Raw genomic sequence first — 27,235 nt, forward strand, 5'->3', positions numbered from 1 at the left:
CGATAGTATTTTATCGTTGGCACCACTGTAGAACTCGGTCCATTCGTCCATTCAGTCATTCAGTTCAGTCAATTAGACCTTCCCATAATTTTCATATATTTTTTAAGTTTCAATGTTTGTATGTTGGTAATAGATTTGATGGAACAATTTTTCGGTCCGAGCTGTTATCAATTTCCGGACAACCTTGATAAGATATTTGCTCTTGTGCTGTCTCTAGACGCTCGTATGTTTCTCTAGACAAGGTACCAGAGTACACTACATTCAGCGCCATCTATGGAGAAATAATCGTAACAATTTTATTTCTATGAACTAATGCATTGGCGGGAACCACTATTTACTTTTCTATCGTATATTATTATCACTAGATAGCGTTGAACATAGTGTACTTGTGATAGATGTGCAGTGTAGTGGGGCAGAAACATTTGGGGATCAGACCCCACCACCTCGCCGTCCCTACCGTTACCAGTCCATTCTAAGTCCGTGGCAACCGGCCAGCTATGGAATCATTATCAATGTTTTCTTATTTATTCGGTTATGTTCTAAACTTTAAGTTTTTCATTTAGTCATGCTTTCAGTGTCACAAAGTTTCTAGTTTTTCCATTGTTTATTGTATAGTATGGTGACACTGAAAGATCGTTCTTTTGAGCTTTTTCGTTTTCTCTCGTCCATTGCATGTAAAGTCAATCACTTCACTTTTTTTCGCTGTCCACACAGCTTGTCTTTTTTCGTGTTCAACAACACTAGTTTTCATGTTCTGTTTGCAGTCGTCCCAAACCACGTTGTTGTGAATTTTGTGATTCATCGTCTGGTAATTATCGTTCTCTGCAATTGTATTGTCACCATTAATTTGTTGTCCCCAGTTTGGGGTGGTCAAAATTACCAGCGATTTGTTTAGTGATTCAACCTGTTTTGGTGTACCTCGTTGCTCGTGGAGACAGTACTGTACGCTAAAGATCCTGTCCCGGCTGCATTCAGTGTTCTTTGTTGTGAAGTCTTCGTCAACAGTTGTCGGTACACATTCGCACGTGCGCAGAGTCAATTTTGTTTCTTTTATTGTAATTTAGTTTGACTTAACTACAGGCCCTGGTGCGGTAGCGTGGGTGTAAAACGAGGTGTGTGTCTCAACTGTTATGTGAGTATTGGTCGACCTACTATTTGTTTGTATGACCGACGGGTCTTACATTATTTAATAAATATACTTTTTTGTAGCCATACAGGCAGATTGTAATATCATATAATATTTATTGAAACTTATATTATTATCATTTTTTATATACACTGTATTATTATATAACTGGCTGTGATTTTTATTATTATTATATTGTTATTATTTTTAATTATAAAGTCCACTACTACTACTTATTATTTTATTTTTGCGCTGAGATAGGTAGTACCTATATTGTTTTACCTATCTCCAGGCCGTTGTTGCGTGCCAGCCTACGGCCTGTGCCGTACCTGTAATAATTCCTTAAATCTCAGTTTTCTAACTTTCCTTAAAAAAATTATGTTTTTTTAATAAGAAATTTATTGTTTTAAAAAATAATACAATAATATAAAAATAAAACGGACAATAATCATATGAATGATGATAAGACATCTGTCCTATACTCCTACCATACAACATGTTCCACAAAATAGTCCGTGGCAATACAAATTACAAACCATCAAGATAACGTGCCATGATATATTAATTTAGTTAAAATGAAATATTTATATCTATTTATAACGTTACGTCGACGCGCTGGACGTCACAGCGCCGAAAATCTGTTTACCACGCACCGTACTCCATTCCCAAAAACTGGTTTTTATCGCAATCTACCGATAATTTTATCATTATAGACCATAGAAAAATTGCCCAGTAAGCGATCTATTATGTGTTTATGTATAAATATAAATGATATAATTATATTAAATAATATAATATTGTAATTTGTATTGCATATGTCATATTGTTATACTTGACAGTTGACTATTTTATATTTTATTTGTATAATAACATAATATTAGTTATGATATTCAATTCAACATGAATAACAAAAATAAGAAGATGAAGACTTTACATGATTTTTTTATTAAAAAATCTACAAAACCTAATTCTGGTAAGTACTTATTGCCTATTTTAGTAATAATAATTATGTAAAGCACTAAAGCTTAATATTTATTATCATTTTATAAGCACTAAACGCTGTCAATATAATTGTATATGTAAGCAATGTAATGTTATTTAACAATTTTAAAATAATAAGCTATTGTTGTTATAGTTTTAAAATTGTATAGTAATTATATTAGTTAATTTAGATGACATTGATCCAGTTTATCCATTAATATTAACACCTAGCACAAGTGATGTAATAAAAACTGTGCATCAAATAAAAGAAGTACTTGGTATGAATTAAATAGTTTAAAATAATAAATAATAGAATATTGTAGTCATAAATTTAAAATAAAATTATTAATTAATTTAGATGACATTGATCCAGATGATCCAATAATATTGACACCTAGCACAAGTGATGTAGTAAAAACTGTGCATCAAATAAAAGAAGTACCTGGTATGAATTAAATAGTTTATAATAATAAATAATAGAATATTGTAGTCATAAATTTAAAATAAAATTATTAATTAATTTAGATGACATTGATCCAGATGATCCAATAATATTGACACCTAGCACAAGTGATGTAGTAAAAACTGTACATCAAATAAGAGAATTAACTGGTAAAACTGGTAAGTGTTTTAAAAATACAAACTTAATTATTTTTAAATATATTTGATATAAATTTATTTTAATAATCTAAATGTAAATTAGTATTTGCTTGTTGCTTTTGTAGTAAGCCGCCGGAGTCGTCTCACTATTTTTCTTTTCTATTTTAACTTATCTACATGTACTACAATGTCCTTCGCTTTTAAATATTTTATTAGCATACTCGTAGCGGTACGCAATTAATTCTGATGGCAATTTCCAAGAATCAAAGCGTATGGGAAAACACAGTCACAAACGACTTTTATTTAACACTTTTTGACAATCAAGCCATGCACATAATTCATAGATGCGCACGCCTTGATTTAATAGCACAACAACAAGTCCAATCCAGTGTCAAGTGTCTTGGGCGCAAAACCACTTTTGCAGCTACGATGACAACATTCTATAACACACCTTTTTGTCCATTTCCTAGTCTCTATCATGTACAACCAGGGGGTACAGAGAACCATATAAATACAGGTCTCTGTCCGTCTTAAAATTTAGAATTAGTTTCACATTCGCGTAGAGCTAGTCTATGTCCGAATTTTAAGATTAACTTTTTCTCGGGCAGCTACTTAACGTGCTGTCCTCAAATTCTTATACACTTGTTTTTATTGTAACAAATTATAACTTTAATTTTAATAAACTCTTGTATTAACATTGTGTCTTTGTCTCACTTTTAAAAACCGTAATCTTTTCCCAACAACTTGATCCAACTGCAGATGTCAAGCACTCATTTATAAACGATAGTGAGAGATCACTACACGTTTTTGGTGTCAGGTGTGGGGTCACCTGAAAGAAGAATTTTGGTATCCAACCCAAAATCAAGTACATCAGCGGACCTCGAGTGTGTCAACATCAGGATCAACGGAAGGAGATCACGGATAAGTTGCGACAAGTCAACAAATCGAGCCTAGCAGCGAAGCGAGCCGCAGCGCAGTTTTCAAAGCAGGACAACCACAGGGCCAGACAAACAATGAACACTTTGTAAGTTGCCGTTAAGCAAATAAATTCTTTAGTATATGTCTGAGAGTCCTAATCGGTGTTGGGAAATAATTAAATACAACCCACAAACTTTACGAACAACCATCATGAGTGTAACTTTAGGAATTGAATCTGCAATACGCATGATTCCGACCTTTACGGGGGGATCTGAGACAGATTTAGCGTCATATATACTTGAATGTAATTATATAATGGAAAACGTCCACGAAACTCTTAAACCTATGATTTTCAAACGAATGTTAACAAGTTTAAAGGGGGAAGCTTTTCAAGCAGTACGCTATCGCAGTATTCCGGATTGGCCCGCACTCGAAGCCCACCTTCGGAAAGTATTCGGGGCAACGCACTCAATCGGTTTTTTACAAACAAATCTATACAATATTAAACAAAAATACGACGAAGATATTAAAAGCTTCGCCGCACGCACCGAAAAATGTTACCACGATTTGGTAAGCGCACTAACGGTAGGGCTAAATAAAAATGACGCCGCCGCAGTCGCGAACACGCATAAATCGGGAGCGCGCAATGCATTTATTAACGGGGCACAACCCGCAATTCGAAGTCTGTTACGAGCGCGAAACGTTCTTACTCTCGAAGAAGCTATTACGCTTGCTGTCGAAGAAGAGGAGGACATAAGAAATTTAAATAGACGCTTTAACACGAATAAAAATAACGGGAAAAATAACGCGAATAAAAAAAATATTAAATGTAATAAATGTAATAAAATGGGGCACTATGCAAACGAGTGTCGTAGTAACGCGAGCACATCGGGCAGCACAGGTTTTAGAAATCCCATAAGTAATCGCGACGAAAAACCCGTTGTAGTAAAAAAAGAATATCAAGGACAGGTTAGGTTCTGCACATACTGTAAAAAAAATAACCACACTGTTAAGGATTGTAGAAAACGTAGGTATAACGAAGAAAAAAATAATAGCACTAGTAGCAACGAGAATGAAACGAAAATTCCACTACTAGTCAATTGAATCGAACCGTCAGTGAAATAAAACGAAATCACGTAAGAGTAGTTACTAATTTCGAGGAGGAACACATAATCTGTAGTTCACATAATTTCGATCCACAGTATATTAAATTATTAATCGATTCAGGTGCAGAAATGAATCTCATTAAACTCTCCGCATTAAACGGACAGGTAGTTATCAATGAATACGAAAAACGAACTATCAAAGGTATCAATGAAACACCTATTTTTACGATCGGGACTATAGTGACGACTATGCAAATTAGCGAAGTAGGCGTCCTTGTAAAATTCGACGTCGTGTTCGACGATTTTCCAATAAACGAATCAGGTATAATCGGGCGAAATTTCTTAAAACAAAACAAAGTCATTATGGACTATAATAAAAATACGTTAACCATACCCGAACAAACCGGTTTAAAAGATATTATATTACCACCGCGAAGTAACTGTGTACTTCTAATTAAAAACGACGAAAATATTAAACATGACGCGATAACTATAAAAAAACAAGACGTCAACGAAAACGTTATTATAGCAAATAGCATCAGTCCGGTTAGCACTAATACAATAATAAGCAATATAATAAATATTTCGGAGGAACCTTTTATTATCGACGAGCTAACCACACGACATATTGAATGGGAACCGTATTATGAAACCGTACTTAAAGCATCCTTTGCAGATAACGACCAAACGGATCGCATAACGAAATTAAAAAACGAACTTAACACGAACGATTTAAACAAAGAGGAGCGCGATAATATTTTAGAACTCTGTTGTAATTACGCGGACCTGTTTTACTTGCCCGGCGATTATTTAAGTGCCACAGAGGTAGTGACACATACAATAAACACGCCGCGATGCACAAAACCTATTAACATACGTCCGTATCGTTTACCTTGGGCGTACCAAGAAGAAATCGAAAAAGTTACGGAAATGAAAAATAGTAATATAATACGCGATTCTAAATCACCATTTAACTTTCCATTAGTAGTAGTAAAGAAAAAGAATTTAGATTCGGCAGGGAAACCCAAGTTACGAATTTGTGTAGATTTCCGAAAACTTAACGAAGTCACCGAGAACGAAGCATACGGATTGCCGAACTTGCTCGAAATTCTCGAATCTCTGGGGTCGTCTAAATATTTTAGTACTCTAGATTTAGCTTCCGGATATCACCAAATTAATATTGAACCATCTGATGTGCATAAAACTGCTTTTTCCACTAAATCGGGTCACTACGAATATTTACGTATGCCATTTGGACTAAGTTCAGCACCCGCTACTTTTACTCGCGCGATGAAATCCGTTCTTATGGGTCTAGAGGAAATGTGTACAGCGTATCTTGACGATATCGTCGTACATGGGTCCAGTCTAAACGACCACCAAAACAAACTCGAACAGGTTTTCAATCGACTGCGCGTGCATAGATTAAAATTACAACCTCAAAAGTGTTCTTTCTTACGGAAAGAAGTTATCTATTTGGGACATGTAATTAACGAAAACGGGGTGTCACACCAGATCCTAACAAATTAAAATGCATTAAAGATTATCCCAAGCTTAAAAACGCGAAAGATATAAAATCTTTTCTAGGACTACTAAATTACTATAGACGTTTCGTCGACAATTTTGCGAAAATAGCAAAACCACTAACTTACTTACTTAAAAAGACGTACCATTTACATGGACTGACAATTGCGAACATAGTTTCCAAGAACTTAAAAAGGCTTTAATGAACCCGCCATTGCTAGTCTATCCAGACTGGGAAGCAGGGAAATTTAACTTGTGTACTGACGCTTCACAATATGCCATAGGAGCCGTACTTTCTCAAGGGGACGTACCTAATGACCAACCTATAGCTTACGCGAGTAGAACACTAAACAAAGCCGAAAATAACTATAGCGTTATTCAAAAAGAATTGTTAGCCATCGTATGGGCCGTGAAATATTTTAGACCATATCTCTATGGCCGACACTTTACCATAATCACCGACCATCGACCTTTAACATACCTGTTTGGTATTAAAGACGCATCGTCTCAATTAATGCGCTGGCGATTACAGTTGGCTGATTACGACTATACTATAAAATACAGGGCAGGACCGGAACATTCAAACGCGGACTGTTTATCGCGTATCCGAGTAATACAAACCGATCAAACAGTAGATAATAAAACATTCGGAGAATTTCGAACCGCGGAAGACAAACCGATTTTTAATTCGAAAATTGTAGAGGTTAACGACAGCATTAGCAAGGCCATTGAAAGTGAAACCACAATTATACCGATACCGGGGGACAAAAAAATAACCCATTCCGAGGTAAGAGGTATCGTAGAGAATGTCAATCCTAATAAAATACAATTTTCGGACGAAAACCGGTTTTGTGTAATTTCCGATACGTTGCCTCTGATGATTTTCTATAATATGCTAAAAACACATAACACGCCTCTTGAACCAGAGGGCGTGTACCAAGCAATAGTAGACATTAAAACGTATTGTATTAACAACGACATAACCGCCTTTTCAACCATTAAATTAGACGGTCAGTCCTCTTTAACAAATTATGCACGAATCAGAACGATGTTCAGATATATCTTTAAAGGTACAAACATCGTAGTTAAAATATATAGTGGTAGACAGTATACAGAAGAAGAAAAACAACAAATAATTTACGAGCATCATGATTCGCCGCTAGGGGGTCACGCAGGAGTATCGCGTACCGTAAAGCGACTCCAAATAAACCATAACTGGCGTAATATTAAAAAAGACGTAAAACGATATATTAAAAATTGTGAGCTTTGTCAGAAAAATAAATCCCATAATAAAACAAAACAACCGATGTTAATTACCAGCACAGTAGTAAAACCGTTCGAACGCATTTGCCTAGATATAGTAGGACCATTACCAAAAACTTTATTAGGAAATATGTATATACTAACACTACAAGATGAGTTATCTCGTTACGCGTTAGCCATAGCATTATCGTCTACGGACGCACCTACTGTAGCACAAGCATTTGTCGAATGTTACGTATGCACATATGGTATTCCAAAGTCGATTCTAACCGATTGTGGAACCAACTTTCTATCCGATGTTTTTAAGGGCATGTGTAAACTACTAGACATTAAAAAGGTACAGACAACTGCTTGGCATCCACAAACAAACGGTTTTCTCGAACGTAGTCATAAAACGTTAAAAACGTATCTACGAAGTTTTGTCGATAAAGATAGCAACTGGGATAAATTGTTATGTTACGCAACTTTTTGCTATAATACAACTGTTCACACTTCAACTAATTTTACGCCTTACGAACTCGTGTTCGGTACTAAACCAAATATTCCATCAGCCTTTAATAAAGACCCAGAACCACAATACAATTACGATAACTATGTATTCGATCTTAAACGTATGATGCAGGAAGCTCATAAAATAGCTAGGGACAATTTAATTAAGAAAAAGAAACAAACAAAACTTACTATGACAAATCTCTAAACGAAATTGAACTTCACGTAGGTGACAAAGTACTTATTAGAGAACATAATAAGAAAAACGTACTAAGCTTTAATTGGCAAGGGCCATACGAAGTGTTACTAGTACATGACAATGAAAACATAACAATACAAAAAGGTAGACGCGAGTATCGTATTCATAAAAATAATGTTAAACGGTATTACGACGATGAACAAAGTTCAAGTCAATAAGTCTAATCTATATTAACAATCATTTAGTTTTCAGTTTTTTTTTTCTCTACTTTTCTATCCGCTACAATTTTTTTTTTTTTTCTTTTATTTTTCTGTTTTAGAATTAAACAACATATTTTCCTAAAGGAACTTAGCGCCGTAATAGGACGCGAACAGCACAACGCTGATGTTTTAGTTCACGACGAAATACCAAATTGTTTATTAAAACATATCGATCTAGCGAACAAAAATTTACTTCAAACTTTTTCAGCTGAAGAAATTTTAAACATAACTAGAACACTAAACCATTTTACACACGACATGACAAAAAGCCAACGTCCACTTACAAAACCTTTTTGTCATTACTTGAAAACTTATATAGACAATGCCGAAGACGCAACAGACATATTTGACTATGTTAGACTTACGTTTCTGTAATCTAGTCTTGTTCTAAACCTCTCAATCTGTTTCCTTCTGTCTATTATTTTCATTTAATTTTCTATTTCTACTTCATTTTATTTTTATTATTATTTTTTTTTTTGTGTGTTTTGTTTTTTTTTTTGACATAAGTATTTTTTTTTGTGTGGATAATGAATTATAGTATTCAATACGCAGTCATGGATTTCGAGTTTACGAATCTAGGGCGCGACAACTTAATTCTTATATCAGGAGCATTAATGGGTCGACACTCGCCAGGTCTAGTAACGAAACTGGAAGGGCGCGCGTTGCTACTAAAAGAAAATAGAGCGGTTACGCCAAAAGAATGGAAAGACATGGTTCACCATTTAGTAAGAATTTTTAAAGACAAACCCAAAACATTGTACCCAGTACTTGCCCAGATATATGACTCGGACCACTCAACTGAAACTAACTTAACCAAAAAACAAATACTTAACTTAATAAAAAATTACGATGTGATCGTACTATGGGAGGGTAGTACAGACATCAAAATACTTGACGCTTTAGGGGCACCGCACATCGCTCTTTCAATGAGGGGATGGGACGTTGACTCCAACGGAAAATTTTACTTACAACTACTGTACGGAAAAACAATTATAGTTTCCCATTATATCGGAGATATAACAAAAAACGGTCGTGCGCTGTGTCTAACAGAAGCACACGGTCTAACTTGTGGAGGGGATCATGGGTGCATAGAAGCACATAACCCCGTAACCGATGTAATTTGGTCTGGATGCCTGTTTAGATATCTACGACTTAGATATAGTGTCCAGATAGATGACGCCATCAGTGGTTAAATTTCCTTTATATAATATACGTATTCATTATTTTATTAAGCCAACTCAGCTTATATTGGCATTTATTTTTATGGAAATGGGTATATTATTTTTTTTATATATTATTTTTTATTATTTTTTGTTTTATTTTACTTAAATACAATTTTATTTAATATTTTTACTTTTTGGAATATATATTTATTATAAATACAACTTTCTTTTAGTAATAACTGATATTAGGTAGTTCATAACAATTTACTTTAACAATATAGTAAATGAATAATCAGTTTTTTTTTCATAAACAACTTTCAGACTAATAATGTTAATGATACCGTTCACGTCGGGAACATTAAGATTCACAGACGAACATTTAACTCAACATTCCGGTATCTACTACGAAAATCGCGGACCGTTGAAACTTATAACCTCTCAATGGGACCTTACTGCATATATTAGTCTCACTAAATATAACGAACAATTTGACTACATAAATACTATGATTGAAAAAACAAAAGTATTATGTGTTACACATATGCATAACCCAGTAACAAATAACTTTAACTGTAACGGTCTACTTACTGTAACCGATGACATAATTAACAATTTACAACATCAAAAGACACAAGTTTTAGATTCTATAGGACACGTAATAGTAGTAAACGTAATGCTCTTCTTAAATTCGCAGCAAAAGCAGCTAGGTTAATTTATGGAATATGTAACTTAGAATGCATAAAAAAGTTTAACTTTAACATAGGAGTAGCACAAAATACCTCACAATCTAAATTGATTAAAGAACAAATTAAAGTGGTTCAACTAAACCATGATATAGGAACAAACAAATATGTTAATATGTCATTAGAAATAAACGAATTAACAAATATTACAGATGAACAACAGGTTAAAAACTACTTAACAAAACATTTTATACAAGTTAATCTATTAATTACAAAACATATATTGGAAACAAATACGTTACTAGAAATAATACATCAAGCAAAGATAGGAGTTATTCACCCAAGTTTAATAACTCCACAGGAGTTATTAGAACACGTTAAAGATATTAAAGTATCATTACCAGGGGGAACTGATTTACCCACTGACTTAGTCATAACTAACATTTATGAACTGGTGAAACTCTCAGATATTGCTATTTATTATGCTAACGACAACCTAGTTTTTATAATTTCTTTACCTTTAATTTATCAAAATGATTTTATTTTATATAATTTAATACCTGTACCAGTATGTACTGGCAACGATTGCGTTTATATAAAACCTATTAATAAGTATCTAGCTATAAGTAAGTCTAAAGAACATTATGCAACCTATGATGAATTTTACTATACTCATTGTAAACACGCTAGAGACTTCCTATTATGTCCTGAAATTAATCCTTTACATCCTCGTAACATTAGACCCACATGCGAAGTATTACTATTACAGGATCCACCAAAAGTTCCAACCAATTGTGAAGTAATGCATGTTCAAATCGGTACAACTATCTTTCATAAAAAAAGATTCAAAAATGAATGGATATACGTAACCAACTATGACGTGTTATTCGTTACCTGTGATGAAGACAAAGAATCAACAAGCCATACAATCGAAGGAGTAGGAGTAATACACTTAAACGAAACTTGCAAAGGTTTCGCCACAAGAGACATATTATTACCAGGAAAAATTGATTACAGATCTGAATACGCAGATTTTAATCCAAAATCAATAATAGATCGTAACCAATATTCACCACGAACAGAGACTAACGGTTTAATGAAAGACTATCATGTAAAAACAAATAACATGGACGACTTACACTTAGTGTCTAACTCAAAAAATCAATTGGACAGTCAAAGCAAAATCAACATAGAAATCAAGGAAATTCAAGACATACAACAAATGTTTAACTATGCATTATATATAACCATAAGTTTTGTCGCTATAATTATGACACTGATGATAATACACAGCATAAAGACGAAATTAACGGAAAAATGCAAAACCCAATTTTCAGAACATACTCAAGAAGAAAGCCAAGAGCTTAATCCACCAGTAACAAGAAATCAAAACGAAGACATAATTGAATTTCCACTTACAGCAAGAAATAGCCCGGAGCCCCACTATGCAAATTTACAACCTTACGGTTTTAAGTAAGAAAGTCGGGGACTTCCAGCTTCGAGGGGAGGAATGTAGTAAGCCGCCGGAGTCGTCTCACTATTTTTCTTTTCTATTTTAACTTATCTACATGTACTACAATGTCCTTCGCTTTTAAATATTTTATTAGCATACTCGTAGCGATACGCAATTAATTCTGATGGCAATTTCCAAGAATCAAAGCGTATGGGAAAACACAGTCACAAACGACTTTTATTTAACACTTTTTGACAATCAAGCCATGCACATAATTCATAGATGCGCACGCCTTGATTTAATAGCACAACAACAAGTCCAATCCAGTGTCAAGTGTCTTGGGCGCAAAACCACTTTTGCAGCTACGATGACAACATTCTATAACACACCTTTTTGTCCATTTCCTAGTCTCTATCATGTACAACCAGGGGGTACAGAGAACCATATAAATACAGGTCTCTGTCCGTCTTAAAATTTAGAATTAGTTTCACATTCGCATAGAGCTAGTCTATGTCCGAATTTCTAAGATTAACTTTTTCTCGGGCAGCTACTTAACGTGCTGTCCTCAAATTCTTATACACTTGTTTTTATTGTAACAAATTATAACTTTAATTTTAATAAACTCTTGTATTAACATTGTGTCTTTGTCTCACTTTTAAAAACCGTAATCTTTTCCCAACAACTTGATCCAACTGCAGATGTCAAGCACTCATTTATAAACGATAGTGAGAGATCACTACACTTTGTACATATTGTATAGCATAACATTATGCAGTACCTATAAGTAGAGTTGATGTCGGTGGTTATTGGTGTCATATACATTCTTGTTTATAGATTCATCATATTAGTTTAAACATTTAATTTATAAATTATAATTTACATTTATGTTAATGGGTGATAACTAATAATAATTGTTACAATAATAATTTGTTAATGTTGTCTATGTTCCATGTTGAGCTAACTTTTTTTGTTCAGTGTTAAATACAGTGATGGATTGGCCCAGGCTACTTAATTATATTTTGCAGTACCCAGATATAATATTTATAACTATTACATTATATTTATTACTTAAATTCATTGGTAGCTATAGTTACTAATTTACTACAATAATATTTTTAGAATTATGTTTTTAATTGTTATCTCTTTTTAAATGTATTTATGTTTGTTGTAGTTTATTGATTAGTTATTATGGAAGTTTCAATAATATAGATTTATCTTTTCTAGTACATTTTTATGACCCAGTTGTTGAGTTGCCTAAAAATCGTATTGAACTTAGTAAACGAGTGAATTATGGTCCTTACCAACCCGTGGTATCATTTCCACGAACAAATATAGGGGGTAAAAATAGAAGTTTTCATGAAAACTATTATACACAATTTAAATGGATAGAATATTCACCTTCAAAGGATGCTGCTTTCTGTTTTCCTTGTCGACTATTTAAAGGAAATAGTATCAATGGAGGACAAATTGATCTTGCTTTTACTTCTAAGGGATTTAAGAACTGGAAAGACTCAGTGAGATCATTTTCTCGTCATCAAGCTTCCAAAGCGCATTTATTTAGTTCTACTTCCTGGCATAATGTACTAAATGAAAAACCTATTGATGTAATCATGAATGAAAATAAAGCGTTAGTATTACTTGAACGAGAAAAAGAAAGATTAAATAATAGAGAGAGGCTTATTGATATAATAGTTATCTTAGGAAAAACTGGCAAATCTTTCCGTGGACATACCGAAAAATATACTGATCTTAATAAAGGAATGTTTTTAGAAATCGCTGATTTATTAAAAAAGTATGATCCAGTCTTAAAAAATCACCTTGAAAATGGTCCACGTTACACGTACCTACACCAGTAATCGTATTCAAAACGATTTAATTTTATCAATACATTATGTATCATTTAGGAATTTATGTAGTTCTTTTAAGAATAGTTATATATCTATAATTGCAGATGAAACAAGTGATTGCGGACATCAAGAACAAATGTCTGTAGTTATACGATATTTTGATAAAAAATTAAATACACCAGTTGAAAGTTTTATAGGTCTTCAAAGATTACTTAAAGTTGACGCTGAGACCATTTTTGATAGTTTAAATGACATGTTGGTGAACAAATTAAATTTAGATTGGTCTGCTGTTTTAGCTGTGTGTTTTGATGGTGCTTCTAACATGTCAGGTTCTTACAATGGTGTTCAAGCTAAATGTAAAGAAAAAAATAGCAAACTAATGTATGTACATTGTTATGCACACTGTTTAAATCTAATGCTTGTGAATTTTTTTGGCATTATTCAACTAATTTATTCATTTATTGAAGGAAGTTGTATAAGACATGCTGTACTTGAAAAAGTATCCAGAGATACTAATTCAAAATTAGTTACATTAAAATCGCTTTCAACAACACGCTGGGCATGTCGATCAGAAGCAATAGCTACTATTAAATCTAATTATTCAATACTTTTACAAGCAATTGAAGAAATAAAAAATTCAACAAGAAATCCTGAAATAAAAGCAAAAGCTAAAGGTCTAATAATTAAAATGAAATCATTTAAATTTATATTTGCACTTAATATGTTACATCCTATCTTACTGTCTATAGCAAAAGTTAGTTCAAAACTACAAACGGAAAAACTTGAATTACTAACTGCAGTTGACTTGATAACAGGATTGAAAAATACCCTTTCTGAATTTAGATCCTATGACCATGACTTTGATGTGATATATGATGCTACATTAAAAAAATGTGCTGAATTTAACATAGATATTCCAGAAGTTAAGAAACAGAAAATATCAAGCAGAGTTGATCATAATAAAGAAACACAACATTTTATAGAATCTAAAAAAGAAGAAATGAAATATTCCTGTTATTTAGTAACATTAGATGAAATGTTAAGTGGCTTAAATTCACGTTTCAATCAAGAAACTTTGAGTATAATTTCTGTGGTTGGAAATTTAATTTATCTTACAATCAGTGAAGATGAATACGTTTGTTTATCAAATACATTTGATATTGATATCGATGAGTTGAAAAGTGAAATCAAACTACTAAAAAATTTTTCAAACACAGAAATTCCTAAAGGTACATCAACGGTAACTATAACACAGTGGCTTCAATGGCTAAATCATTCTGACAGAGCAGATATTTTTAATAACTTCAATAAAACATTACAATTATTTACTATAATCCCTGTCAAAAGTTGTTCATGTGAGAGAGTTTTTTCTAAGCTTAACATTGTTAAGTCAAAACTTCGGGCTAATATGAATCAAGAGCGTCTTGACAGCTTACTTTTTATGAGTATTGAACAAGAAGTATGCACAAAAATTGATTATGGGGAAATAATCGAAGAATTTAATACATTAGTTCCAGGAAATCGACGATTAGTCTTATAACTAAGTATTTAGTATATTATGTGTAGTAATGTGTAATTCTGTATAAATATAGTCTTTTTTTCAAAAAAATGTTAATTTTTTTATTTTAACCGTAATATTACCATAAAACCATAACATAAACTGAGTACCTACCTACAAGAAAAAATTGTGCCGCACCTAAACAAAATTTCTGCGCACGCCTATGCGTGCCAGTATCAGATTTGAATCCAAATGGTTAATTTGAATGAAAGTTAAACTTCATAACCAAATATGTTTTTATTGCATATAAATAAAATACATGTAACAAACAAAATAAGTGGCTGAGTGTCGTGAAAATGCTCAGTTGTTGATAGTTTTGGTACATCTGCCGTTGCTGGTCTTCGGGGTCCCTTATATATTGTGGTGCGTCTCTTGTCGTCGAGTTGTACGTCGAGTTGCCGCCTTCTGGGGGAACCAGGTGTCCTTGTTGTTGTTGTTGCAAATTCGGACACGAATTTGAGAATGTGCAATAACATCTCAAATGCATCATTAGTGCACTATAATTATTGGTGCGCTTACTATTCCGACACGTGTCATGGTCATAGTAGCATCTGCATTACCCTCGACAAGAGGCATGGTCATACTAACTTAGCCTTGATATCTCGTAGATATCTTATAGATATCTCATAGCCCATAACACCGTTAAGGCATCTTACTCTTTGTGGAGAAAGCAGAACCCGAGCCAACAGTTATAATTAAAAGTACTTAGTCCTTACTGTACTATAATTATAGTAATAACTACACCATGTACAAATATTAAATAATATAATATATTATATTATATTTAAATTTAAGGCTTACATTTTACTATACATTCTGTCGTCGTATTTTGTGTACCTACTTAATTGTGTGTTCTGTATTTAGAATTTTCTTATTTATTAAAATGTAGACTGTTTTTAGTCAGTTATTTTTATGATTTTAATGCAATTTATTTAACATCTTTTGTACTCGTTAGGTATATTTTATATAATTATTTTAATTATATTTATTGGATACGTACCTAAAATTATTAATTACCAATAATACCAATAACTACATAACTATTTCATTATTATTATAACCAAATGTATTCATAATAGAGAAATTATATTATAAATTATGGAGTATTATATACGAGTAGCTGGGTTACCCTGGCACCCCATTGACTAAATTCTTATTTTTTTTTAAGACCATTCATTGTACTAAAATTTGTACCGATTTGTACCAATTTCAGATTGTATAGAAGTTTCAATGTTTATCGCACATGTATCAGTTCCTAGTGCTAATTTAAAAATAATAAAATAATTATAATGATAAATTTAAAATTAAAGATGTATGTATAATAAAAAAAGAAAAAATATTTACCAATTTCAAATCCAGAAGGTATTTTTGTATGTTTTTCACTAGTTCTAAATGTTTCAATATCTGTAACTGTTAAGTATAAATAAAATTAAATCATTAAAATATTTTAAGCCTACCTACTTAAGAAAATATTTATAAAAAATCAACACAAACCACACATTTGGACTGTGGATAAATTAATTACAAGTACCTAGATATATGATATATTTTAAACATTGTTTTAATATTTACTTGTTGATATTAATTTAGCTTTATTATTTGATTCAATCGATGCAGAGTTGTTGGTCTTAAAGTATTTAACAATAGACGCTGTTCCATTTACTTTTCTTTTTTTTTTGCAATAGTCTAAATGTCTCGACCAATTAGTGTGATTCATATCACCCTTAATTTTTCCACAAACGCATACTGAAGAGCTTATAATGAAAGTATAAATGACAATTTTTAACACAATTTTAAAAGATAATTAAACAAGGACAAAATGTGCAGAATAATTAAATGATTTTATAGTTAAACCTTTTTATTCACACTGAACGTATACGTTGTGTAACGTCAATCACAGACAATGAACGAGTTACGAGTAAACAGTGAACGGTCTTTACAGTCATTACTGCTCTCCAGATAATAAAAATATAATTTGGTGTATTTATCATTTATTTTATTCTATTTATAAATACACCTTATAAAACCACAGAACAACAATATTTCATAAGTCAGTATTGATACATATACGTATATGACCATGATAATGATTTGTGTCCATTATTTGGTAAACTGATTATCAGTTATCTCAGAACTATAAATAAAACCACGGACTACAATATATCAATATCTTAGTCCGTGAATAACAGTCACCATAACATTATTATTATTATTATTTTATATTCGTGAATTAATGATATAAATCATAATATTATTACAATGCAAGCATAGATAATAAGCACATAATAATTTCTTTATTTATATTTTCATTATTTTCATTCAAGACTAACCGTGTGTGTGGGCTTTATGAGGTCATGAGGTATGACCCACCACCACCCCCCAAAAAACCAGAAGCAATCGCTTCTGAAAAACATGGTTCGCTACGCCACTGTACTAACACAATATTATATTAATACGTATTGGCGTATTTATAAATTCAAACACTAAAAATAATAATAAGAACCGACGTTCCTTTATCTATAATTAACTTTTGATATTATCAAATATTAATAATACATTAGATAGGTACGTAATTTGCCGTTACCGCACCGCTCAATTCCGTATATCCATTATAATATGCTTTGTCCTCCGTCTAATATTAAAAAAAAAAAGTCAGGTAAAACCACCGTTTACCGATACATATTTTAACTGTTATCTGAGTAAAACGAATTCTATTTTTAAACATGGAAATCGACGGCAATGAGTGAAGTGCGGGCCTTAGAGTGCGCCACAACGGTCTACGATTTTTATATAGATTTGATTTGATTAGATTAATTTTACTTTATTATTTCGTGATTTTGCTGATTCGCTCGTGATTTTGTCTTCAGATTTCAATACAGACAGACGTTCGTTTCAGATACCTGTATCAGTTGTGTTTACTCTTTACCTTAATTAATGATCTTCCGTTTGCATTTTGTGACTTTTGTAGTTAGCATTTGTGTAAGCTACATCAGGTAAGTATACAATTTAATTTGTAATACATAATTTATAGGTATATTGTACAATAAAATATAATAATGAATAATAGATATTTATTATATTTTTATATTTGTTGTCCAAGTAAACCTGCAGTAATGTGATTATACAGTTTTATGAATCTTCTATTTTTGCCTATTTTATTTTTATAAAGCTTAACTAAGTATTGAAACACATTTTTGTTCGATTTTTTTTTTATATTAGATAATTTATTTTTGTTTAATCATTTTTTTAATTTTTTCTACCTAATTATGAAAATTAATTTTGCTACAGACTAGATACCTATACCTAATTATAATTTATTACTATATAATTTTGTTAAACTTTTGTCAGTAATCTAAATAAGTATCATTATGTCACTCAATAAAAATACTGTTAGTAGGTCTACTAAACGTATAAGGTTTTTGGAAGATTTAGAAATGGTAGATTATTTGTATGAAAATGATAAAAACGTAGAATATGAATTACAACCAAGTAAATCATACAATTCTAATTTAGCAAATGAAAATACAAAATTATCAATTTCAAATTCCAACAATCCATTTACTAACATAAATTTGCCATGTAACCCAATCTTAGGTGATAGGCTTTCAATTGATTCTATAAATTTAGCAGATAATGAATTTGAAAATATGTTGTTTTCTTCAGATTCAGATTCAGATTCTGATATTGACATTAATAACCATCTTAAAATGGGTGGTACATTTGATGTATTTGAGGGCAATGATTGTATTTTGAAACCATTAGCAAAATGGGCAGTGACTAACAATATTACTCTTGCTTCTTTTTCTTCTTTACTGAAAGTATTGAAAAGTCACAAATGTTTTAAAGATATCCCAGTTGATGCTAGAACTGTATTAAAAACTAACAAAACTAAGCAAGTTAATGATATTCAAATTGTGGCACCGAGTTTGTATTATTATTTTGGGGTCACTAATGGCTTAAATTCTTTTGGTGATATGCTAGTAAATTTTAATGATGTAATCAAAACTGTAATAGGAATTGATGGATTACCCCTTACAAAAAATTCCTCAAGTTCATTTTGGCCAATTTTAGGATATGCTCGAGACCCTATTACTCCCTATAGTCAACATATATTTATTATAGGGTTGTACTAGGGAAGATAAACACCTAAATCTTCTAATGATTATTTAAAATATTTGGTCTGTGAACTAAAAGATTTGTATAAAAATGGCATGCAGATAAAGTTTGGTAAAAAAATTGTGATAGTTGATGCTTTTTGTTGTGACTGTCCGGCTAAGAGTTTCATTTTATCTGTAAAAGGGCATGCTGGATATTCATCTTGTATAAGATGTAAAATTTAAGGAGAACGTATAAACAATACAACATGTTTTTTAAGAAACCGACTTGACTATAAGAACTCATTTAGATTTCTTAAATCGTGTAGATGAAGATCACCATATTACTTCTACTATTTCTATACTTACTGAAATACCAGGTATAAATGTAGTTGAAGATTTCACTCTTGACTATATGCATTTGGTATGTTTGGGGGTTATGAAAAAAAAATGTTATTACTCTGGTTAAGTGTATTAAAACATGCTCATGTCAATGTTCGTATTCCAAATCGAAGTGTTAAATGTATTTCAAATAATTTATTGTTATTGAACATATTTATACCTAGTGATTTTTTAAGAAAATGCAGAGGGTTAAATGAAATTTGCAGGTTTAAAGCAACTGAATATAGGTTATTCTTATTATATACAGGACCTGTCGTCTTAAAAGATATTTTAAATGATGATTGTTATTTTCATTTTTTGTGTTTACACATCAGTTTTAGAGTTCTCTTATGTCTCGGTAGTTCTGAAAAGCTAGTGAATTTCAGTGATAATTTAATTAAATTTTTTGTTAAAATCTTTAGTGAATTATATGGCCCTCAGTTTGTTTCTCATAATGTCCATGGATTATTGCACATAGTTGACGATTACAGAAAATTTAAATCGCTTGAAGAGTGTTCATGTTTTCCTTTCGAGAATTATATGAAGGTTTAAAAAGGATGGTTAGGAAGCATGAAAAACCACTCGAACAAGTTATTAAACGCTACCAAGTATCTTTATTATCTAACCATCCTGTACTTTTGAAATCTCCTAAAGAAATAAATTATAGAAAACCTCACAGTAATGGACCTTCAGAATTCGAGCACTTAACTGTTCCAAATTTCCAGATAATTAAAAAAAAATAATATTAAAATAATTATTAAGTCTACATCTGACAGATAAATAGATTTCACAGATGAAATTGGTTTTAAAATTTTTAAAGTTTTTAATATATGTCTTGATTCTACCACAGAAAAATATGTTTTTTTAGTTAAGCATTTTGAAACTATTGGACATTTTTTTGATAAGCCTATCAGTAGTCTTAAATTAGGTATTACTGTCGTTAAAAATTTATCAGAATTTTATTCCATTATAGACATAGAGAATACTGAATTCGTAAAATATATAATATTGTCTAGTACTTAATAGTAATATAAATATTGCATTTCCTATTTTGCATAAATTTATTATTTGAAATAATCACAATTTTAAATATGTTGCTATTATTCGTATAAAATGTCATGTATATGTTTTCTTAGGATTATTAAGTTTTTTTTTTAAATTAATGTTAATTATATTTAATAGTTTGTATTATTTTTGTATATATCTATAGTGTAAAATAAAGATGTCCCAATATTTGGTCGTTGAATTTGAAGACAATTCAATAGTAGCTGTTCCAGCTGGTTGGTTTAAAAAAAAGAAGGCACATGCGCGTGGCCAACCACTAAAAATACTAACTTTATAAGAAAATGTGTTGAGTTCAAAAGTATTCCGAATGATGTTGAATACAGTTACCATCCAGCTAAAGTTATGAAAATATCTGGTTAAAAACATAGGTTATTTCTATAACATAATTTAGTTAATCTACCTAGTTGTATATATTATTGTGTATTGTATACTGTCTTATATTATAAGATATAGGTTCTTTTTCAAATTTATTATTGTAGTTAGTTATTGTTAGTATAAACTATATGCATGTATATTGTATATTACAGATTCATTATTTAAAGCAAGAAAAATGGTAAAAAAAGGATTAAAAAACATTGATATTTCATCTACCGATGATGATATTTTATTAAAACCCAAACAAAGAACAACCAAAACTAACCACTACATTTAAATATGTGTGTGTGTCATTTAATTTTTTCGTTTCCATTTTGAAATAATACTAGGTAGGTATACTAAAATACTATAATTACAATGTATTGAATTTTGAATTTCGTAAGGTATGTACCTATTAAGAGAAACATTTTTATAGTGCATTAGTAGTTAGTACCTATACTTATATAGGTAACCAGAGCCATGACAATCAATTCAGAGCCCCGGGCAAAATTTCTTATGCGGCGACAGGTATCATATTAAATGCAAATAAAGGCGGCCCTTTCTTTTACAAAACTATAAGGCGCCTGGTGGCGATTTTCCCCTTTGCCCGCCCCTTAACACGGATCATTGATATTAAAACACATTTCCAAATTGTCCTACTGTATTCCATATAACTACACTTATCCACAATGTCAGTATTTCACTCTCCTTGAAGTTTTTAAATATCTGATCGACAACGGAGGTACATACCTGATATATTATAATCTTATTATACTCTGTAACAACAAACACTACGAAGTGAAAATTGTACATTATATTTTAATCAGTTTTATGCAATATTTTGTGTATTATACTCAAAACTAAATCACTCGTTAATCGTTATAAATTATATTGTATTCATAATACCACAAAACATAAAGACATAAATTATTTTTACACACAAAAAACTCGGAAATAATCTAAATCAAATCTATAACAAATAAAAAAATTTCCATACGAGATCCATGTTTTTCAATTAATTCAATTTATAAAATACTAAAATACGGTATTCAATGAGTCTTGTAAGATCCGTCTATAATATTGGCGTCCGAAACGCCACCGCGGCCGTATAACTAATCACGGGTCATCACGTAAACTAAGTCCCTAACCAAACGAGATCCATATTTTTCTATTTATTAAATCCGAGTAAGTCAATATAAATAATGTGGATCTCACAGACAACTTTAGCTATCTTTCGTGTGTGAGATTGTTATTAAGATATTTTTAAACGGATCTCGTAACGAAAGTCAACAAATAAATAAATTTATATAATGTGGATCTCGCAGAGTACTTTAGGTAGGTACCTAGTGTGTATGGGATTGTTATTAAGATATTTTTAAACGGATCTCGTAACGAAAGTCAACAAATAAATAAATTTATATAATGTGGATCTCGTAGAGTACCTTAGCTACCTAATGTGTGTAAGCTTGTTATTCAAATATAATTAAAAGGATCTCGTAACGAATATCGAAAAATAAACCAATTTATATAATGTGGATCTCGCACAGCACTTTGGCTACCTCGTGTGTGGAAGATTGTGAATATGATGTTATATTAAAACGTATCTCGTAGGTAATGAATATCGAAAAATAAATCAATTTATATACCGAATGTGGATCTCGCAGAGTATTTTAGCTACCTAATGTGTAAACTGTAAGCTTGTTAATATGATGAGTTAAAATAAAAGTGATAAAAATTAAAAAGTGAGTATACGACAATAGCTGTTAGTTGGTACTTAGTACTTACTATTGTATTGTGGAGGGGCCCAAAGGGCCTCCCTGGTCCGTGTAGTACATATTATAATAGTATAACACGATACTACTGAGTACTTGTGTTATACTATAATATAATGTAGGTATGATTAAATAATGATTTGAAAACCTGCAACTACGAGACTGGTCAAAATCAGTGGCGGAACTAGGGGGGTGAAGCCGGGGATTGATCCACAGGCGTAACATTTTAGTGCACTAAAATGGGCGTAATTTTTCTTTGGGTCTTTATTTAATGCTTGGTGGTAGAAGTTAAGAAAACATTTTTATTTCGCATAATTTGTTTATGATGTAGCGGTGATGGGACCACGTTCGAAAGAATGAAAAATACAAAATAAAGTTAATGGAAGATTATGAATATATTCGAATTAGTGTACTAAGTAGGTGCACTGGTATACTGGCATTATCATACCTACTGCAGGTATATCGTATAATATACAACTATGAACTAATATAGGTACATACTATAATTATTAAGATTCTGAGTGAAAGTGTGTAACTAGTAACATTTATTGGCATTTATAGGCATTTATTGATGCTGTGTTTTCGTTAAAATGTCTGATACCTACACAATAACTGTTATAAGATTATAAATCGACGTACGATACGTATATTAAACCTGTATATTAAAAATGATGTTAATAGTTTATAATATTTACCGAGATGGTTATTGGTTACCTATACATTTGTTTATGTTTTAAAAAAAAGACTTGATTTTAAATATTTAATTTTTAATTTTTTCTTTTATAAATTGTTTAATAAATACAATTTTTTACTGGCCTAAATTGTGTACCTTAGTCAGAATAAAAGGTTTTATATTTCAAAATAAAAATCTATTATAATCGAGGGCTGAGGCGCATAGAACGAAAACAGCAAAAGTGTTTTTAATTTTTATACAGGTAGGTAATTAAAGTTTTGATTATTTTTCAACATTTTTTTCTTATAAAATCCAGCCATCTATAAAGCTTTAACCCAATTAATGTTGGTTAAGTTTTAATGTGGGTTAGGCCCGGGAGATGGTAGTTGTCAGAAAAATGATAAGAGTGGTTACCCGGCGGTTAAATATTATGGTTATACAACAACAAGGGTGTTGCCAGCCTTGTAAAATTAAAATGGGTTTATGTGGTACTAACCACGATTAAATACCTTAAAATAAAATAATATAATATAATAATAACAATCGAGTATGCCATAGCCATTTGCCCAATGCCATTAGGCAACGTGAATTTTGTCATCATTAATGGAGCGAATGAACGATGCGACTACAATGACAAAATAAATGTTTTGTCATGATGGATGACTATGTGAGCGTAAGTATACTACTAATATTACTTAATAACAAAATTAGATATTAGGTATATTAGTACAACTTAGTTGTTATTTTAGACCATGTTTATTGTACAGACCACTTATTCACTTATAATATTATAATAAGAATTATTAATTACTTATTAAAAGTATTCAAGTACTTAAATGTATTAGAATTTTTGGTCGAGTATAATTTACAGTAATTTATTACAAGGCTGGGCAAGTTAACGTTTTTTTCAACTCGTTAAGTTAAAAGTTACTCATATTTTTTTCGTTAACTCGTTAAGTTAAACGTTTACTTTTAAAAATAAGTAACTTAATTTAAAGTTAAAATTTTCTAATTTTCAAAATAAAAAATTGCAGACACATTATAGTGTTAATTATTAGATAGTTTTTCTTAATGTACAAGAAAATAACTGGGAAAATTTTAATTGATCATCAAAGTGTTAACTAGCTATCAAAAAACCTACTTTTCTAAAAATTTATTATATTAATAAATATATATATATATATTATTATATTAAATTCTCAATTAAATAAGTAGTAAATAATTAAATAAATTGTTTTCACATAATTAAATTAGAAAATATATAAACTAAGTATTGCAAAAAAATGTCCATAACTATATATAAAAATCACGGTTTACGTTTGGTAGAATAATTTTAAAATTTGTCACATTAATTAAGTTTAAAAAAAGTTAGTATAATAATAATTCATGTCAATTAATAATAGTATGACTCGTTAATTAGGTTTAAAAAAAGTTAATAAAATAAAAATTTATATCAATTTATAATTATAATTTGTGAATTGTTAGCTTCATGGAGTAGCAATTCTTGTTCATCTGAAAAATATAATGATAAATGTATGAAGTTAAGTAATTGCTAGAACATTTTTATTACCAGGATAGGGCCAATTGTTGGGCTATGTAACCATTAACCTGATGACCTGCCCTTCTTAAAAATGTTAAAATGCGATCAGGAGCATCATCCTCTATCAAGTCTTGCATGAACCGTTTAATTTCACTAGTATTCCTAATTCTACCTCTTGAAGAATTACAAGAACGGATCTGAAAAAAAAATAATATTTTTTTTTTAATTGTTCCTAATTATATGTTGACTTTATATGTATTTACATTCAAGTTTTGAGAGACTTGTTTGAATTCCAAGTTGTATTGGTTTTCTAGAAATCTTATCTGGCCTTAAATATTTAAAAATAAAGAATTGTAAGTTTAATTTTAATTTTTTACTTCTTACTTATACAATTACATAGGTATATGAACACTCACACATAGATAAGTAACCTACACATTTATTTATTTAGATGAACAACAACAAATAAGAGGAAAAACAATAATAGATAAGTTTTGTACATTGCTTCAAAGATCTTGAAGCCACTAAAAAAAAATTCTTTCCCACATTGTAATTAAAACATAACTATACATGCATATCACGTGTATCTATAATATTACAAAAACTTGCACAAACCAACACAAACGTTTTTTTTTTTATAAATTAAATTATACCCATGAACTCCCATATTTTGGGGTGAGGTTTAATAAACCGTAAAAGAGCTGCGTGATAGCTCTCCAGATAGTTATTGGTTCTAATATCCTTGTCAAATATAGTGAAGGCTTCTGGTCGCATTCTTACAAACCAATATCCAAATACATACTGGTACATAAAATCATGGAAATACTCAGCTATCTCAGTATGTTGTACAATATACATGATAATAGAATTGAAGCCATCTAACATGCTGGGAATCCTATTATTATTTGAATTAGGTGGTAAATACGGCAGAGCAAGTACCTGTAAAAGTTATGGTTAAGCTGCTTTATTTTAATATGTTCATGAAATAATTAAAATGTGGTGAGTACCATTCTAAAAATCTGGCAGCAATAGGATTGGCTTTTACCAAATTGTACATTCCTGATTCTTTACTTCTTAGGTGCCGTACAATGACTTGAGACAAAACATTCAAAATACATTTTTAATAATTTGTATAGGAACTTATTATGTTAATTTTTACTTGACAATAATGGAAATAACATCCTTGATGACTACTTTCTGGAAATACTAAGCGGATTGCATTAATTAGTCCAAGTTCAAAATCCGTGATTATAGTCAATTTATCGTACTGTAGTGGTAAAACATTACGGACATATTTAAATAACCCTACATATACAACATCTGTCATCTAAGCACCATGTTTTTTTTGTACTACTGTTTTTTTTTTTAGCTTATATATTATGAGACGTTATGCTTAAAATGCTGGTTTAATGTAAACCAGTTGTCTGAACATTATACATACTCATTCATATTTACACTTACAAAGCATTATTGCTTTTAAATTGGTTCTGAATAAACCAATACATTTATTACAATAAATTGTCTAATTTTTATTTAACAACTTACTATATTTCATTAATGCTGAGCTATAAATTATAATTATCAAACGATTATTTTCTGTTTGTTGTTAATATTCTTTATGTTATTTATCTTTCCTTCACATATTATATTAATACTGACTATATAACGAATACACGACACTGGTCAATTATGTAAAATATTTGTACAATAAAGGATTTCAAAATGGGTTAAATATTTACCTACCCTGTTTTTATATTATCACGTGTGTATAAAACCTTATGTATTTTTAAAATTTCAAAACAATTTTTAAATTAAAATTGAAAAACGTATATGGAAAAAATACCTTTAATGATGCACATAATGTATTATTACATTATTTTACAATTTATTATGTAAATGATGATGTATTTAAAAGTACATATTACAAAGATTTACTTTAGGTGATGACTGATTGCTAGACCCCCCCTCAAATATTCAATTTCTATTCTATCGTGTAATTCTTTTGCATTTCAAAATTATTCTGAATTCAAGTTTCAAATATTTCAAACACCTACAATAATAAAAAATAAAATATAAATTAAAATTGTAGAAAAGTCAACTCAAATACTTATTGTTGTATTCATTGTAACTAATGCCAATTTTAATTTTACTTCATAATATATATTATAATCGATCCTACTGCGGCGATT

General features: G+C 30.7%; 1 pseudogene; it reads right to left on the minus strand.

The window, feature by feature from the left end:
• Positions 1–24,959: 24,959 nt before the first annotated feature.
• LOC126553880 (uncharacterized) lies at positions 24,960–26,059 on the minus strand (annotated as a pseudogene).
• Between the last annotated feature and the right edge of the window lie 1,176 nt (positions 26,060–27,235).

Source organism: Aphis gossypii, unplaced genomic scaffold (genome assembly GCF_020184175.1).
Source record: "Aphis gossypii isolate Hap1 unplaced genomic scaffold, ASM2018417v2 Contig00361_ERROPOS139634+, whole genome shotgun sequence".
NCBI classification, from domain to species: Eukaryota; Metazoa; Arthropoda; class Insecta; order Hemiptera; family Aphididae; genus Aphis; species Aphis gossypii.